General features: G+C 35.9%; 1 pseudogene; it reads left to right on the top strand.

Moving 5' to 3' along the window:
• The first annotated feature begins 226 nt into the window (after window positions 1-226).
• Window positions 227-1,684, top strand: LOC139042105 (olfactory receptor 10J3-like; annotated as a pseudogene).
• Window positions 1,685-16,033: the final 14,349 nt, after the last annotated feature.

The following is a 16,033-nucleotide window of genomic DNA, read 5'->3' as shown; positions in this document are numbered from 1 at the left end:
GCCTGGGACATTATTCAAGAGTGTGCTCAGAGCACTGTGTAATGTGTTATATAGTTAGAGCCTCACCCCTCCCTTTCCTTTGTCCAGCTCATGCAGATCCAGATCTACCTCAGTGTTGAGGACACACTCCACTGCTGTGGCTGAACTCCTCTTTAAAGACTTTTCCAGGTTTGGGTGGTGGCAGAAGCTTGTCCTTTCTGTTGTTCTTCTTCTAATTTTGTAACTGATGACCGTTTTTGGCAATGTCATCATAGTGGTTATTATTTGCCTGGACCATCAGCTTCATACACCTTTATACTTCTTCCTGAGTATGCTGTCTATCTCTGAGACATACTACACTGTGGCCACTATTCCTTGCATTCAGTCTGGCCTCCTGAGTCCTTACCAGCCCATTGCCATTCAGGACTGCCACCCAGCTCTTCTTCTATCTCATCTCTTCAGCCAACAACTGTTTCCTGCTCACGGATATGCAGGATGATCAGTATGTGGCCATCTGCAACTATGGTATTCAGTCATTATATTAGTCAGGGTTCTCAAAAGAAACAGAACTAGTAGGATATATATTGATATACGCAAGAAGAGATTTATTATAGGAAATGGCTCATGCAGTTATAAAGGCAAAGAAGTCCTACAATCTGCCAACTGTAAGATGAAGAAATAGGAAAGTTGGTAGTGTAATTCAGTCTGAGTCCAAAGGCCTGAGAATCAGGGGACTGATGGTGTAAATCCCAGTCTGATTCTGAAAACCTGAGAACCAACAGCACTGGTGTCTGAGGACAGGAGAGGATGGATGTCTTGGCTCAAGCAGACAGAGAGAATTTGCCCTTTGTCTGCCTTTTTGTTCTATTCAGGCCCTCAGTGAATAGAGTGCCCACGCAATTTGGTAAGGGTAATCTTCTTTACTCAGTCTACTGATTCAAACGCTAATCTCTTTTGGAGACATTTTCATAGACAGACCCAGAATTAATGTCTTACCAACTACCATTCCTTAGCTCAGTCAAGTTGACACATAAAATTCCCCATCACAGTCATCAAAGGTAAGAGATCTGTGTCAAGTTTGCATCTGAGTTACTGAGAATTGGCCTGAACATTACCATTGTCCAGGTGACATCGGTGTTTGGCCTCTTCATCTGTGACCGCTTTGTCATCTCACTTCTGTGACATGAGACCCCTGCTGAAGCTGGCCTGCACAGACAACACTGTCAATGAGATCATCAACTTTGTTGTCAGTGTCTGTGTCCTTGTTCTACCCATGGGCCTGGTCTTCATCTCCTATGTCCTCATCATCTCCACCATCCTTAAGATTGCTTCAGTTGAGGGTTGGAAGAAGGCCTTTGCCACCTGTGCTTCCCACCTCATGGTAATCATCATCCACTGGCTGTGCCATCATCATCTATCTCAAACCTAAGTTGTAGACTTCCCTTGGGTAGTCAGACTCATCTCAGTGACCTACACTGTCATCACTGCTCTGCTGAACGTGTTCATGTACAGCCTGAGGAAGAAGGAGGTCAAAGATACTCTGCAGAACCATGGTGAAGATACTACCCAACCCTTAGTGTGTCAAGATTGTGACAGCTTCTTTTTCTGTACTGATTCCTCCAAAGTATTGACAGTCAGGAGCCTTGCAGTTCTCCACAACACCAGGAAGTCTTCTATGGGTTCTGCTCCTGAAATGTTCTCTTAAGAGATGTCTCCTCCCAGATTTCAGTCATATTCCTATGAATCTAGTAAAAGACCCTGAGAGTCTGGCCAGTTTTTACATCTGCCAAATAATATACACACATACAAAAGGAAAATTAATGTTAAACACCTTGGAAAAAGCTCCAGAAATTTTATTCTTCAGAAGGGAAACTTCAGAAAGGAAGATGGGATTTGTCAAATTAGCTATCCATTATATAATTTCCCTACATGTTTTTGTTTGTTTACAAACTTTGGTACAAGTGCACTGGTCCCTCTATCACTGGTCTCTTTTCCATCCGCACCCGGTGGAACCCATGCTGAGCCTTGCCTATATGCTGTTTCTCCTCCCTAGTGCTGTCATGCCCTGTTCCACCATTACCATGGTGTGTAAAGACTGGGACTTATTATCGTACTGATGGTAAAGTTCCTTATATTTTTACACTTATAGTTTACATTTTATAAGGAACTTCTACACACAAGATTTCACTTGATCTTCAATGAACTCTGTGAGGTGGGCAGGACATTTATCATCCCTTTTTGCAAATGAAGAAACTAAGGCACCTATAGGTGGGGTTGATTTGCCCAAGCATACAAAACCAGAGAGCTGTAGAGTCAGGATTTGGATCTAGTTCTTCTATCATTGTCTCTTGCTCTTTGTAATGTATGGGTTAACAGGAAGCAGAAACTTCATGAGCAAAGTTAGGACTTTCAGTGAATAATGTAGTTAGGGCGCCACTGGTCTATACAGTGCTTTTGTGCATTTTAGAAAAAAGCATTCCCTCCTCTAGACGGTTCTGTCAGAAATTTCCATAATTATTTTACTGCCCTCTCTTGGAAAGTTACATATCTATGATGGCTAAAATGTCAATGGCACTCCATTAGATGTGGCACTGTCATTTGCTGCCGAACCTGCAGAATCCTACACTGCAGTTCTCACTATAGGAATAAAAAAGGAGCTTGCAAGCAAACAGATGTCTAGTTTTTTCCCCAGACCCCTTTATTCATTCCTGGATTGTCTTAAAGTCTGACAACACTGACTACTATTATTGTCTGGAATATCTCCAGTTTTCTCTAACTCAGATCTGGTCAAGAGAGTGTTTAAGATTTATAAGTTCTGGAGTTTCTACAAAGGTAGGACACAACACAGGGGATCCTAGCTGAGCCAGCCTTTCTGGGTCCAGTGAACAAGAACCATCCCAAATTCTTCCAAGAGCTGGAGGAACAAATTCACATGCATTGGGGTGGAGGTGATGGTTATCACCATGCCAGCATCCTAGGATGTCTTCCTATTTAAAACTCACTCATACAGGGACATGATGTTAAATTCCACTTCTGAGTCTGATGGTTCTTGTTTTGGTATCAAGGAAGAAAACACTCATGTATTAAGTATTTACTGTGTAACAAGAATTGTGTTAGAAATTTATGCACGTTATCTAATTCAAACTGTGTTTGTATCCTTCAAAACCAATTCTTTTATTCACTTATTTATTCAAGTGATGTTTATTGAGGGCTTCATGACGTGTTTATGTTGATAAGCTGAAGCTGGCTCTTAGAAGGCTGGTGCCATCCTAAACTTTTTGATCATGAGAACCCTTTAAACTCTTAAAAATCATTGAAGACCCTAAGAGCTTTTGTTTATATTATTTTCCCATAGTAGAAATTAAAACAAACATTTTGAAGATGTTTTTTATGAATTTATTTAAAAATAACAGTAATAAATCTATTATATGCTAACATAGATAACATTGTCATGAGAAATAACTATAAACAAAAGGATTTGGAAGAGCAGCACTGGTTTACATTTTTGCAAATCTCTCTGTGTCTGACTCAATGAAAGATAGCTGGATTCTCATGTGTGCTTATGTATAGGATCTGATAAATCACGTAATCTCTGTATAGAATCTGATATATCACATAATGTCTGTATAGAATCTGATATATCACACATAATCTCTGTATAGAATCTGATATATCACATAATGTCTGTATAGGATCTGATATATCACATAATCTGTATATCACATGTTATGTAGCCTCTGGAAAACTCTCTCAGAAGAGAATCGGTGAAAAAGATAAACAACTGAAGTATTCTCATGAAAATAGTTTTGATCTGACAGACACTCTGCAAGGGATCCCATGACCACTCTTTGAACATGCCTGAGCTAGTGTATGGAACGTTGTCTGCCTGTTGTGAGCTTTATCTGCTAATGTTCCCCCTCCCCACACTGACCACACTGGCTTTAGAATCAAAAAACTAGAAGTGGGGGGCTGGCCCCGTGGCCGAGTGGTTAAGTCTGTGCGCTCCGCTGCAGGCGGCCCAGTGTTTCGTCGGTTCGAATCCTGGGCACGGACATGGCACTGCTCATCAAACCACGCTGAGGCAGCGTCCCACATGCTACAACTAGAAGGAGCCACAACGAAGAATATACAACTATGTACTGCGGGGCTTTGGGGAGAAAAAGGAAAAAATAAAAAAAATCTTTAAAAAAAAAAAAACTAGAAGTGGGAGTGGGGAAGCATCTCTGTGTGGGAGGAGTGAGCAAAGGAACCAACGAGGAGCTCACAGGCCTCCCTTATCTTTGAACATTTCTTTGGTCCATTGGAAGGGGCATCAGAGAGAACGGCTGGGTGGGAGAGGGGAGGAAATGAGAAGTAGAGCTGGGGTCAATATGTTCTATGAGGGGCTAACCACCCATTAGTGCTTGGTATGTGGGTGAGAGATGGGCTTTCCAAAACTTATCGATTTTCTCTTATTCCTGGACCTCAGTCAGCAAATTAGTCTATATCGTGTCTGACAGCATCAGCTGAGACTCGAGTAAGATGCTTTCTTTGGACTGTTAATATCAACCATGAAGAGAAACAACTGGATTTTTTTTTAAATAGTTGTTTGCTCTAAGTACACTAAAATTCAGAGGCAGGAAGTGCAGGTTTTTAAAGAATCTAATGAAAATTTGTTTCATGTTTGCACTGATCTAAGGGGTGTCTATTCAATCATATTTCTTTCTTTATCATATCCCAAATTAGTATATGTGCACACATCTGGTTTTGGATTCTGTTCTGTTATATGGATCTATTTTGGCTATTTTTGTGCTAATTTTATGCTGTTTTAATTAATATAGATTTATGATACAGCTTGATATCTGCTAGATCAAGAAACTCATTATGAGTTTTTTCTAAAATGGCCTTATCTATTTTAGCACATTACAAAATATAAGCCACATGAAGGCGGTGATGTTTCTTATCATTTTAATGCTGTACCCCTAGCAGTTTTAATAATTCTTGATATAGTGTAAGCACTCAATAAATTTGTTAAATAAAGGAATGAACTTATACTTCTGAACTAATTTTAGAGTGAGCTTGTCAGTATGCCTGCAACATCATACCGGGATTTTTATGGGATTGCATTGAGCTTGTATATTGATTTGGGAACAGTTGACATCTTTACGTCTTTGAATCTTCCCATCAAGGGATATGGTCCCACTTATGCAGTTCTTCCCTATGTCCTTCAGTAAAGTTACATAATACTCTCCAGAAGGATCTTGTATACTTTTGTTATGTTTTTGTAAGGTGCTCAGTTGTTTTTGTTATTATTGTAAATGGATATTTTTATATAACAGCTTTATTGAGATATAATTCACATAGCATAAAATTCACCCTTTTATAATGTGCAATTCAGTGGTGTTTAGTAAATTCACAGAATTGTTCAGCTGTCACCACTGTCTAACTTCAGAACATTTACATCACCCCAAAGACACCCTGTAGCCAATAGCAGCCACTCTTCATTTCTCCCCTCCTCCCAGCCACTCACAAACACTAATCTACTTGCTATCTCTATGGATTTGTCTATTCTGGACATTTCATATAAATGGAATCATGCAATATGTGACCTTTTGTGATTAGCTTCTTTTGCATAGTGTAATGTTTTCAAGGTTCATCCATGTTGTAACATCTATCAATGTTTCATTCCTTTTGATTGCTGAATAATATTCCAATATATTGATACACCATATTTGTTTATCCATTCACCAGTTGGTGGAAATTGGGGCTGTTCTGAATATAATACTGCTATGAACATTATCTGCAAGTTTTGGTGTAGATGTGTGTTTTCATTTCCTTTAGCTATATGCCTAGGAACAGGATTCTTGCTGGATTCCATTTTGTTGAGGAGTTTTGCATTTATATTCCTAAAGAGTGTTGGTTTATAGTTTTCTTTCTCGTGTGACATTATTGTCTGATTTTGGTATCAAGATAAAGCTGGCCTCATGGAACGAGTTGGAAAGTGTTTCCTCCTTTTTTATTTTTTGGAAAAGTTTGTGAAGGATTGGTATTAATTCCTTACTGTTGTGTAGACATCACGAGTGAAGCCATCTGGTCCTGGGCTATTCTTTGTGGGAAGTTTGTTCATTACTAATGCAAACTCTACTTGTTATAGGTCTATTCAGATTTTTCTATTCTTTAAGTCGATTTTGATAATTTGTGTCTTTCTGGGAATTTGTCCATTTCATATAATTTACCTAATTTGTTGGGACACAGTTGTTCGTAGTATTCCCTTATAATCTGTCTTTAAAAAATTCTTGTAAAGTTAATGGTAATATCTCCTCTTTAGCTCCTGATTTTAGGAATTTATGTTTTCTCCCTTTTTCTCTTGGTCAGTCTAGCTAAAGGTTTATCAACTTCACTGATCTTTTTAAAGAACTAACTTTTGGTTTTGTTGATTTTTCTATTGTTTTCTATTATCTATGTCATTTATTACTCCTCCAATCTTTTTATGTTTTCCTTCTGTTTGCTTTGGATTTAATTCGCTCTTCTTTTTCTAGGTCTTTAAGGAGAGTCATAGATTAATGACATGAAAACATTCTTCTTCTTTAATATACACACTTACATCTATAAATTTCTCCCTAAGCACTGCTTTTGCTGTGTTCCATATAAATTTGGGGACGTGTTTTCATTTTTATGCTTCTTAAAGTACTTTCTAATTTTCTTTATGATTTCTTCTTTGACACATTTATTATTAGTTAGAAGTGCGTTAATATCCACATATTTGTGAATTTCCAAAATTTCCTTTTGTTAATGATTTCTAATTAATTCCATTGCAGTCTGGGAACATACTTCATTTGATTTTAGTTCTTTTAAATTTATTAAGGTTTGATTAATGGTCTAACGTATGGTCTGTCTTGAAGAATGTTCTTTGTGTACTTGAGGAGAATGTGTATTTTGATATTTCGGGGTAGAATGTTCTATGGATGTCTGTTCTAGTTGGTTCATAGTGTTGTTGAAGTCTTCTATTTCCATGTTGATCTTACGCATCATTGTTCTATCCATTAGTGAATATGGAGTATTAAAGTATCTAACTACCATGATTGAATTGTCTATTTCTCCCTTCAAATTTTTCAGTTTTTGCTCCATGTATTTTGGGACTCTCTTGTTAGGTACGTGTTCAATTTATAATTGTTATGTCTTCCTGATAGATTGAACTTTTACCAGTATAAAACGTCCTTCTTTTCCCCTGCACCAATTTTGGTCTTAAAGTCAATTTTGTCTGATATTAATATAGCCATTCCAGATATGTTTTGGTTCCTGTTTGCATGACATGTCTTATTATACCCTTTTACTTTCAACCTATTTGCGTCTTTGAATCTATAGTCTGTCTCTTGTAGGCAGCATATAGTTGTATCACATTTTTTTAAGCCATTCTGCCAATCTCTGCCTCTTGATTCCATTGTTTAATTTATTTCATTTTAAGGTACTTACCAATGAGGTAGGATCTACATTTCCTATTTTAGTATTGGTTTTCTATCTGGCATGTTTTCTCCCCTCTAGTCATCCATTATTGCCTTCTTTTCTGTTAAATAAATATTTTCTAGTGTAACATTTTAGTTTCTTGTTTTTTCTTTACTAGGTTTTTTGAGTTATTTTGTTAGTGGTTGCCCTAAGGAGAATTACAATTAATTTTTTTACCAAAAAACATCTAATTCTTATTAATCCCAACTTAATTTGCATAGGACACAGAAACTTTTCTCCCATATAGCGCCATTCTCTCACCTCTCCTTGTGCTATTATTGTTATATGTATTTCATCCTTATATATTTTTATACAATACAAGTCCATCAGCACATTTTTGTAGTTATCGCTTTATGCAGTTCTATTTTAAATCAGATAGGAGAACAAGAGTTGCAAACAAAATATATCTATATTGTCTTTTATGTTTACCTATGTGTATATATTTTTGTCTTTTTCCTGACTTTAGTTGGAATGCTCAAATGTTTTGTCATGAAATATGATGTTTGATGTAGACTTCTGATAGATGCTCATAGGTAAAGGAAAGTCCTTTTTAGTCTTAGTTTGATAAGAATGTTTATGATCAACTGGATGTTGGATTTATGTCTGTTTTTATGTTTTTCATCTTTTGAGAAAGTCACATGAATTTTATCTTTTAATTTGTTAATACAGTAAATTATTTTGATAGATTCTTTTAATATTCAATCATCCTAGCATTCCTAGTGAAAACTCGTCTTGGACATGCTGTTTTATTTAAATTATGGATTCCTGTAGTTAAGATTTTATTTAGAATATTTGCTTCTATCTCTAGGAGACATTGATGTTTAATTTTGTATTTTTAACTGCTTATTTCTGGTTTGACATAAAGTTTTTGAGTCTAGTGGCCTCGTGATTCAAGTAGGAGAGATTCCCCTCTTTTTATAAGACCTGAAAGAATGTTCATGTATTCTCTTACAGGTTGGTCTCAGGTGTTTCTCTTAACTAGGAGTGGAAAAGATATTTTGACTACCATTTTCACTCTTCTTCTTTATTTCTTTTTTGAGGAAGATTAGCCCCGAGCTAACATCTGCTGCCAATCCTCCTCTTTTTGCTTAGGAAGATTGGCCCTGAGCTAACATCTGTGCCCATCTTCCTCTACTTTATATGTCGGACGCCTGCCACAGTATGGCTTCATAAGTGGTGCGTGGGTCTGCTCCCGGAATCCAAACTGGTGAACCCTGGGCTGCTGAAGCGGAATGTGTGAATTTAACCACTACACCACTGAACCAGCCCCTCATTTTCATTATTCTTGATTATTGGTTGTTCATTTTCTAATTATTCTGAGGCCAATATTATAAGAGTTTATTTTTATTAAAATTGTACATTTAATCTATGTTTTCAAATTTATTGATCTAAAGTTTTTCATGCTATTATCACATAATTTTAACAATGTTATTTGCATCACTAATTATATCCTTATTTGTAGTTTTATTTAGGTGGTCCTTTTCTCCTTTGCTCTTGATCATACCTACCAAAACTTTATATTTTAATATTTCAAGTTCTGATTTTTATTGTGATTTTTACTTGATTCATTTTAAGCTCTGTTTAATTATTTACTTTTTATTTAATTATCTTTGGATTAATTTATATTTGTCATTATAAATGATATTATTAGTTTTTTCACTTTCTTTGGATTTATTTTGCTCTTCTTCTAGGCTCTTGAATTAAAAATTTAGTTTGCTTTTATATGTTTTTCTAAGAAGTCCATCTTCGATTATAAATTTATCTCTGGATTGATTTGAATGCACTGCTCTGATTTTGCTAGCCTGAATTGTCTTTTAATTCCAAATGGTTAATGCTTTTAACATTTTTATTTCCTCTTTTACTCATGATTTTTTTCAAAGTATATTTTTATATTTGCAGATGTAGGGGGAGTGGTGGGGAGGGGATAGCAAGAGGGAGGATTGGGCAGTTTTTGTGGCTACTTTCCTAAATTTATTGCACTTATTGTGAAATCAGGATGTATGTGTTGAAATTCGTTGAGATCCCTTTGGTCAAATTTTTGTGAAAAATTCATATGTCTATGAAAATAATTTTAAATCAAGCTTGTTAATTGTGTTGTTAACACTTGTTGATGTTTTATTTTCTTGCATTTTGTCTGCTTTACAGGTTTCCAGAAAATGTTTATTAATGTCACTTAAATAATTATACAATACCTGTTTCTCCTTGTGGTCTGTTTGTGTTTGCCGGATCTGTTTTGAACCTTGGCTGTTAGGTCCACATCAGTTGATGGCAGCTGTATATTCCTGGTGGATTATTCCTTTTAGCAGAACTAAATGTGCTCTTTGTTCCTTTTAGTGTTTTTTCCTTCAAGAATTTTGTTTAACTGATTTCGTATACTTATTATAAGCTTATTTTTGCCTTCTTATCTTGAGTTTTCCTTTTATCATGTTCCTCCTTGTTGTTTGTTTCTCCTCCTCAGCTTTTAATTTGCTTGACCGGTATCTCTATTTTATATGCTGTCTACTGGTTTGAATTTTTACATTCTCTGCCTTTTTACCTAGTAATTACCCTTAAATTTTTTTATGTGTTGCCTTTCAGTTTTAGAAATAGTGCACGTACAGAGTTTAAAATTTCAAATATTAAAAAGGAAAAAATTTCTCTACCCTTTTCTCCTATTCCCTAGAGGCTGCCTGTATTGGTGAGGTATCTCCAGAGAAACAGAACCAATTGTGTGTGTGTGTTTATATGAAGATTTATTTTCATGAATCATCTCGCATGATTATGGAGGTTGGCAAATCTCACATCTATAGGGTGGGTCTGCAGGATGAAGATCCAGGGAAGAGCCAGTTCATATCTGAAAGCCATCTGCTGCTGAATTGCCTCTTGCTCCTGGAAGGTTAGGCTTTTGTTCAATTCTCTCCTTCAACTGATTGGATGAGGCCCACCCACATTAAGGAGGACAACTTACCTTACTCAAAATCCACCAATTTAAGTGTTAATCTCATCTAAAACCCCCCTCATGGAAACATCCAGAATAATGTTTGATCAAATATATGGGCTCCATGGCCCAGTCAAATTGACACACAATTAATCATCACATTATTTTCAAAAACTTTATGTAACTCCATTTTCACTTTCCAGCTCACTTACAAACACAGACACACACACACACACACACACACACACACTTCCTCTTACCTCTTTCACAAAATATGTTTATATTCTGATTTTGGGTGTCATTATTTAGTGTTTAAATAATAATGATTGAATGAATACTATTCACAGCTGATTCATGTCATACACTGTAATTATATGTCTCTTGAGCAAGAAAGCCAGTTTCTTTTGTATGGTCTACAATATCAGGAACCTCTTCATTTCCTGTTCTTTCTCTTTTCATGGAGCAGGTCCTCCCTGAGCTCTCTGCCTTTGTTCTCCAGTTTTGCTCAGTTGCTCTTTAGCTGATGGGGCGGCTATGAACATGGCGCCTCCCTTCGATTCCAGCCTGGGAGTTCCTCTTACCTCTCCTCTCCCACGTTTCCTGTCTCCCTCTCCCTTTATCTTCTTTCTTGTGTACTTTCATTTTAATGGTCTCCTGAGAAAGAGAGTAGAGGCAAAAATTTCTTGAGATCTTACATGTTTTAAAATATTATTTTATTTTCACATTTGATTGATAATTTGCTGAATTCAGAATTCTAGTTTGGGAATAATTTTCCTTACAATTTTTAGATCACTGGTTCAATCCTTCCAGCTTCTGGTGTAAAGTCCAAAGCCATTTTGATTCTTAATCCATTGCTTAGTACTATATTTGGTTTTTTTTTTATCTTGAAGCTTTAAGGTCATCTTTTTAACCTAGTTTTCAGGTACTTTATCAAGATGCATTTTCCTGTGAGGTCATGATTGTTCGTTTTTAATGTGATAGTCATTTGGTCTGGAAGTTCATGTACTTTTGCTCTTTGAAATTTTCTTTTACTGTTTCTTTGAAACTTTCACCCTCTCTACTTGCTCTGTTTTTATTTTTGAGTCCTATAAGGTCAAATATTGGACATCTTATATTTATCTCCAGTATTCATATATTGTTCTCTTACTTCACTCCTATTCATCTTTTTGTTTTGCTATTCAAGTCATTTCATCAAATTTCTCTTGCAACTCTCATATTTAATTTTTATTTAATAAATAAATGTATTTTTAATTTGTAAAATTATTGTATTTTAAGTAAAAATGCATTAAAAATAACATATTTTTAATTTGTAAAAACTCTTTCTGCTTTTCAGAACACACATTTTATGTAACACTGCTTTTATTTTACCAATACAGCATCTTGTCTTATGCTTCTGAAAATGTTAAATATATATCTTTTGAAAGCTTTTAATCTACTTCCTGCACTATATCTGATTCTTCCATATTCTTTGTTATCTATTTGTTAGGTTGATATCTCTTTTCATGTTGGTGATTGTCCTCAAATGCTTAGTGATCCTTGTTTGTCCACTCATAACTAAGAGTAATGTACTAACAGGCTGTTTGGAAACTCTGTGTGTGTGTGTGTGTGTATGTGGTGGGGTGGAATATGTTGAATGGCGGGCTTTATTTACTGGGGTAATAACGCTGGGTAATGTGATAAAGATGGCTTTATTAGGGCAAGCTTACTTTTTCAACATAAGACATTGAACTGTCTATATCTATGAATTTTGCTTTTGAAATGCTCAGTTCCCCGGGGGGAAATCCTTCAGTTTCCTGATTGGGAGCTGTGAGCCTTATCGTCAATATACTGACAGGTTTGCTGGTGTTCTTTTACCTCTTCCCCACTTTTTTTTTCATATCACCTCATCTCGGTAAGTCTCTCCAGAAAGTCTCTCTTCAGCCTTCTGCTCAGGTGGGGAAGAGGTTCTGATTGTATAACATCTCTTAAAAATTTTAAAGCAACTCCATTTTTCGGGCTAATCATACACTCCTATGTTCAGAAGTACTTACTTCCTCCTTCTCCTGAATGCTTCTGGCATTCTAATTGCTAAAACATTGGCATTTTTGCTGTGTTCTCTGCCTCAGACATCCCCTGAGTGTTCTACATCAGCATTCTCCTAGGTGCTAAGTCACACAGGAGTCAAGAACAACTTATTAATCTGCTTTTCAGATCCCAAAATTTTGTTTCACACTCTTTTGCTGTCATCTCCTTTCTTTCTTTTGCTATGGAGGTAAGCCTATTCTTAACACAAATTTAGTAGGGTTTTGGGAAAAAGCCACAAATAATGCACATGTAAAATCTGTGTTTCATCAGAATTCCCTCTACTCTTAAATAATATTTAACAGATTCCTATAACTTTTGTTTTTTTGTTCTAAATGACTAGTATTAGCCAATATCATAGCTTCACATTGAGCAAGAGAAGTGAATTTAATTTTCTTATAATAGTTTTACAAAAAATAAAATAATACTGCTTTTTAGGTCAGCGCTTCTAGTATCAGTTTCTTCCTTCTGTATTTATGTCCTATTTCCTCCCCCCCCATCTTTGTTATTGCTAGATTCCTGCATCACTGTCATATCTCTTTCTCTCTCCAAGCTTTGTTTTTGTCTAGAAACCACCAAAACCATTCTAATGCTTCCCTTGGGGCAAGAAGTGATGGGGTAGGCTGCTTTTTATGGACAATAGCCTCTGTTGCTTTCCCCTGGGGTTTCTTATTGTTCTTGTTTCCCTCCACCTCTGGGTCTGAATTAACTTTTGTGTTGCTCCCAATTTTTGTGGCTGGACTCTCTTTTTCACTCCCACATACGTCTGAGATATCTTATCAATCTAATTACATTTATTTTGAGTCTCTATTTCATGCCTCATATTTGCTCAACGTGCCTCATAGTTTCTGTCCACCAAAAATTCCATTTTTGTTTTTAAACACTGGCTATAATCCTACTTAAACATTTTTCCTATCACTTCTAGAGTTTGGGAGGGATGGATTTGGGGAGTTTGGAGAGGAGAAATGCTATATATACTCATATATGTCATAGTGAACATTGGAAGAACAGAGATTCCATTTTCTTCTTAATAATATTCTGAAGCTTTTTTCAAAGAGTGAGTTTTGCTTTTATGATTACGAAAAATACCAACTAACATACTGCTATTTCAGAATACAAGAAGAAATAAGTGGCCTCCTTCTCAGGTGCTCTCCTACCATTTCAGCCAGCTTGGTGTGTGACTCTTACATGCCACATTCCTTACGGCATCGATATCTTCTCATCTTTTCCCCAAGTTTAACCAATCACACTATGGGTACATCAAAGTTTGACTTTGCATTTGGTATTTCGCCAAGATCTGCTATTTGCTTGCTGCTTGGCTAGAGCCTTTACAACATCAATGGCTGAAACCCTTGTATGCCATTTTTTTGGTATCCCTGAATTTGTAAGCAAACAGTGATCATGTGATAGCATAGGTTGTTATCTCTAATCAGTCTAACAACATCAGCAATCTGAATAAAGCAAGTCATTTGGATTCTTAAAAAATATTCAAGTATGCATTTTCAAATGTAGTTAATCATTCTGTGACTTAGACTGCAATAGCTTTATATAATTTACATGTTAAAATTCTCTCAATCTATCAAAGTATACATTATGTTTATTATTACAAGAGTAAAATGTAAGAATAATTGATGAGGGGGCCAGCGCCATGGCTGAGTGGTTACAGTCGTGCACTCTGCTTTGGCGGTCCAGGGTTTCGCTGGTTCAGGTCTTGGGCTCAAACCTAGCACCACTCATCAGGCCATGCTGAGGTGGTATCCCACATGGCAGAAGTAGGAGGACCTACAACTAGAATATACAACTATGTACGGGGTCTTTGGGAAGAAGAAGAAAAAAAATGGCAACAGATGTTAGCTTTGGGCCAATCTTAAAAAAAAACAAGGAATAATTGATGATCATTGTGAGAGTTAATTTTCTGGACAAATTTAAGAGTTTTAAATAATTAAATAAATAGGAAAATAAGTCAATATTTCATATAAATATTAAGAGATAGTGTGTTAATTATTAGATAGCTTTAGAAAGAGTATAACTTTGTAAAGCCAATAAATATTTATAAAATTTAAATATACAAAGCAGAATAATAAAAATTAGATATCAGAATTCAATCTTTATAAAGTTGTCTGGTGTTCTCTATTTACATTAAATAAAACAACTTTTAAGCACTGTATTTTTAGCTTCCTAATTCCATTTAAGTCGTGAATCTTATCAATTTTACAGATGAATTTACAGCAGGATTTAAATTTTGCCATCAAAATCAGGTATGACAGTATCCAGGATAAATTATTTTCACTCCATATCTAATAAAGAATATGAAGAAAAGAAGAATGTGTTAGAGAAAAATGAGGTATTTCTCCCAAGATATTTTGCTTCTCTACCAATCTCAGTTTCTCATTTGAAAAGTAAGCCGTTTACCTAGATTTCAAATGTGTGTTTTAGTGACTACTGGAACAATCTAGCAGCTACAATGAAGACTAAATTTCCCTCCTCTGAGGTGTCAACCCTTTAAATATGATTACCGAATGTTTAATAATGAAATTTCAATGTTATTAAGTTTTTTATAAGATTTTAATTTTATTTCAGTCTACCAGAAATACAGTATGAAGGTATTTGGTTTCAACATTGACTTCAGTTGAATACTTTAACTCTCAACTCTTGAGTATGTAGTCAAAATACGTATTAGGTGCACCTCTATTCATCAACTTTACTTAAATAAAATTAAATATACAACAGAATAGACTAGAATGAAAAACATGAGAATGCATTGCCTGTCATAAGGCAAAGTACTGTTTTGTGAATGTTTTGTTTCAGTTTCTATATGTATGTACACACAGATGTACACATGCCTATCGGGTTATGTTACAACATACATTCTTATTGAGGGCTGTGGGTCGTGGTAAAGAATTTGAAATCCACTGAACTAGAAGGAGGGAGAGTGCTTGATGTGGAGCAGGAGGACTGGCGTTAACTGCTGAACTTGCTAACAAAAGATAGTAATGTAAAGTTCGGAAATGTTTTTCTGTAAGAAACTACAAATATATGACTTCCAGACTTAATGAAGGATCCAACAGTAATTAGAACTTAAAAGTATGTAGGAGGAAGGTAGGAGTCAAAAATTAATTAGTGAAATAATATAAAATGGCCAAGAAAAATTGGATAGGTAAGAACATAGGGATCATGCTAGTTAATAATAACAGTAGTGATGATGATGATACGTTATGTTTCTTAACAATTCCTGTGGTTACCACAGCAGTTTCTACCCTATTTATTCTAGAGTAAGTTGATTCTTTCAACAGCTTAATGGGAAAGACAGAGCAGGCATTGGTAACCCCATTTTGCAGATAAGGAAAGAGTCAGTACTTTCTGAGGGATACACAGCTGGGAAGGACCAAAGATGTGTCTTAAATTCAAGTCTTCTTGTGATTTTGTATTCTCCCTAACAAAAGAAACCAGCAGAAACATGAAGAATGGAGCCCACATGTCTAGGGGAAATAAGCGCAACAATCACTTTCTGTTGCTGTGAGCTCACTGAAGCAGTGTCAGCTAAACGACTGAGCTGTGTCTGGAGGATCACCCAGAAGCGAACTTCCCCTCCTC

Source organism: Equus asinus, chromosome 25, assembly GCF_041296235.1.
Source record: "Equus asinus isolate D_3611 breed Donkey chromosome 25, EquAss-T2T_v2, whole genome shotgun sequence".
Classification (NCBI taxonomy): domain Eukaryota; kingdom Metazoa; phylum Chordata; class Mammalia; order Perissodactyla; family Equidae; genus Equus; species Equus asinus.
The sequence above is the reverse complement of the archived record's forward strand: the minus strand, read 5'-3'. Positions and strand labels throughout refer to the sequence as shown.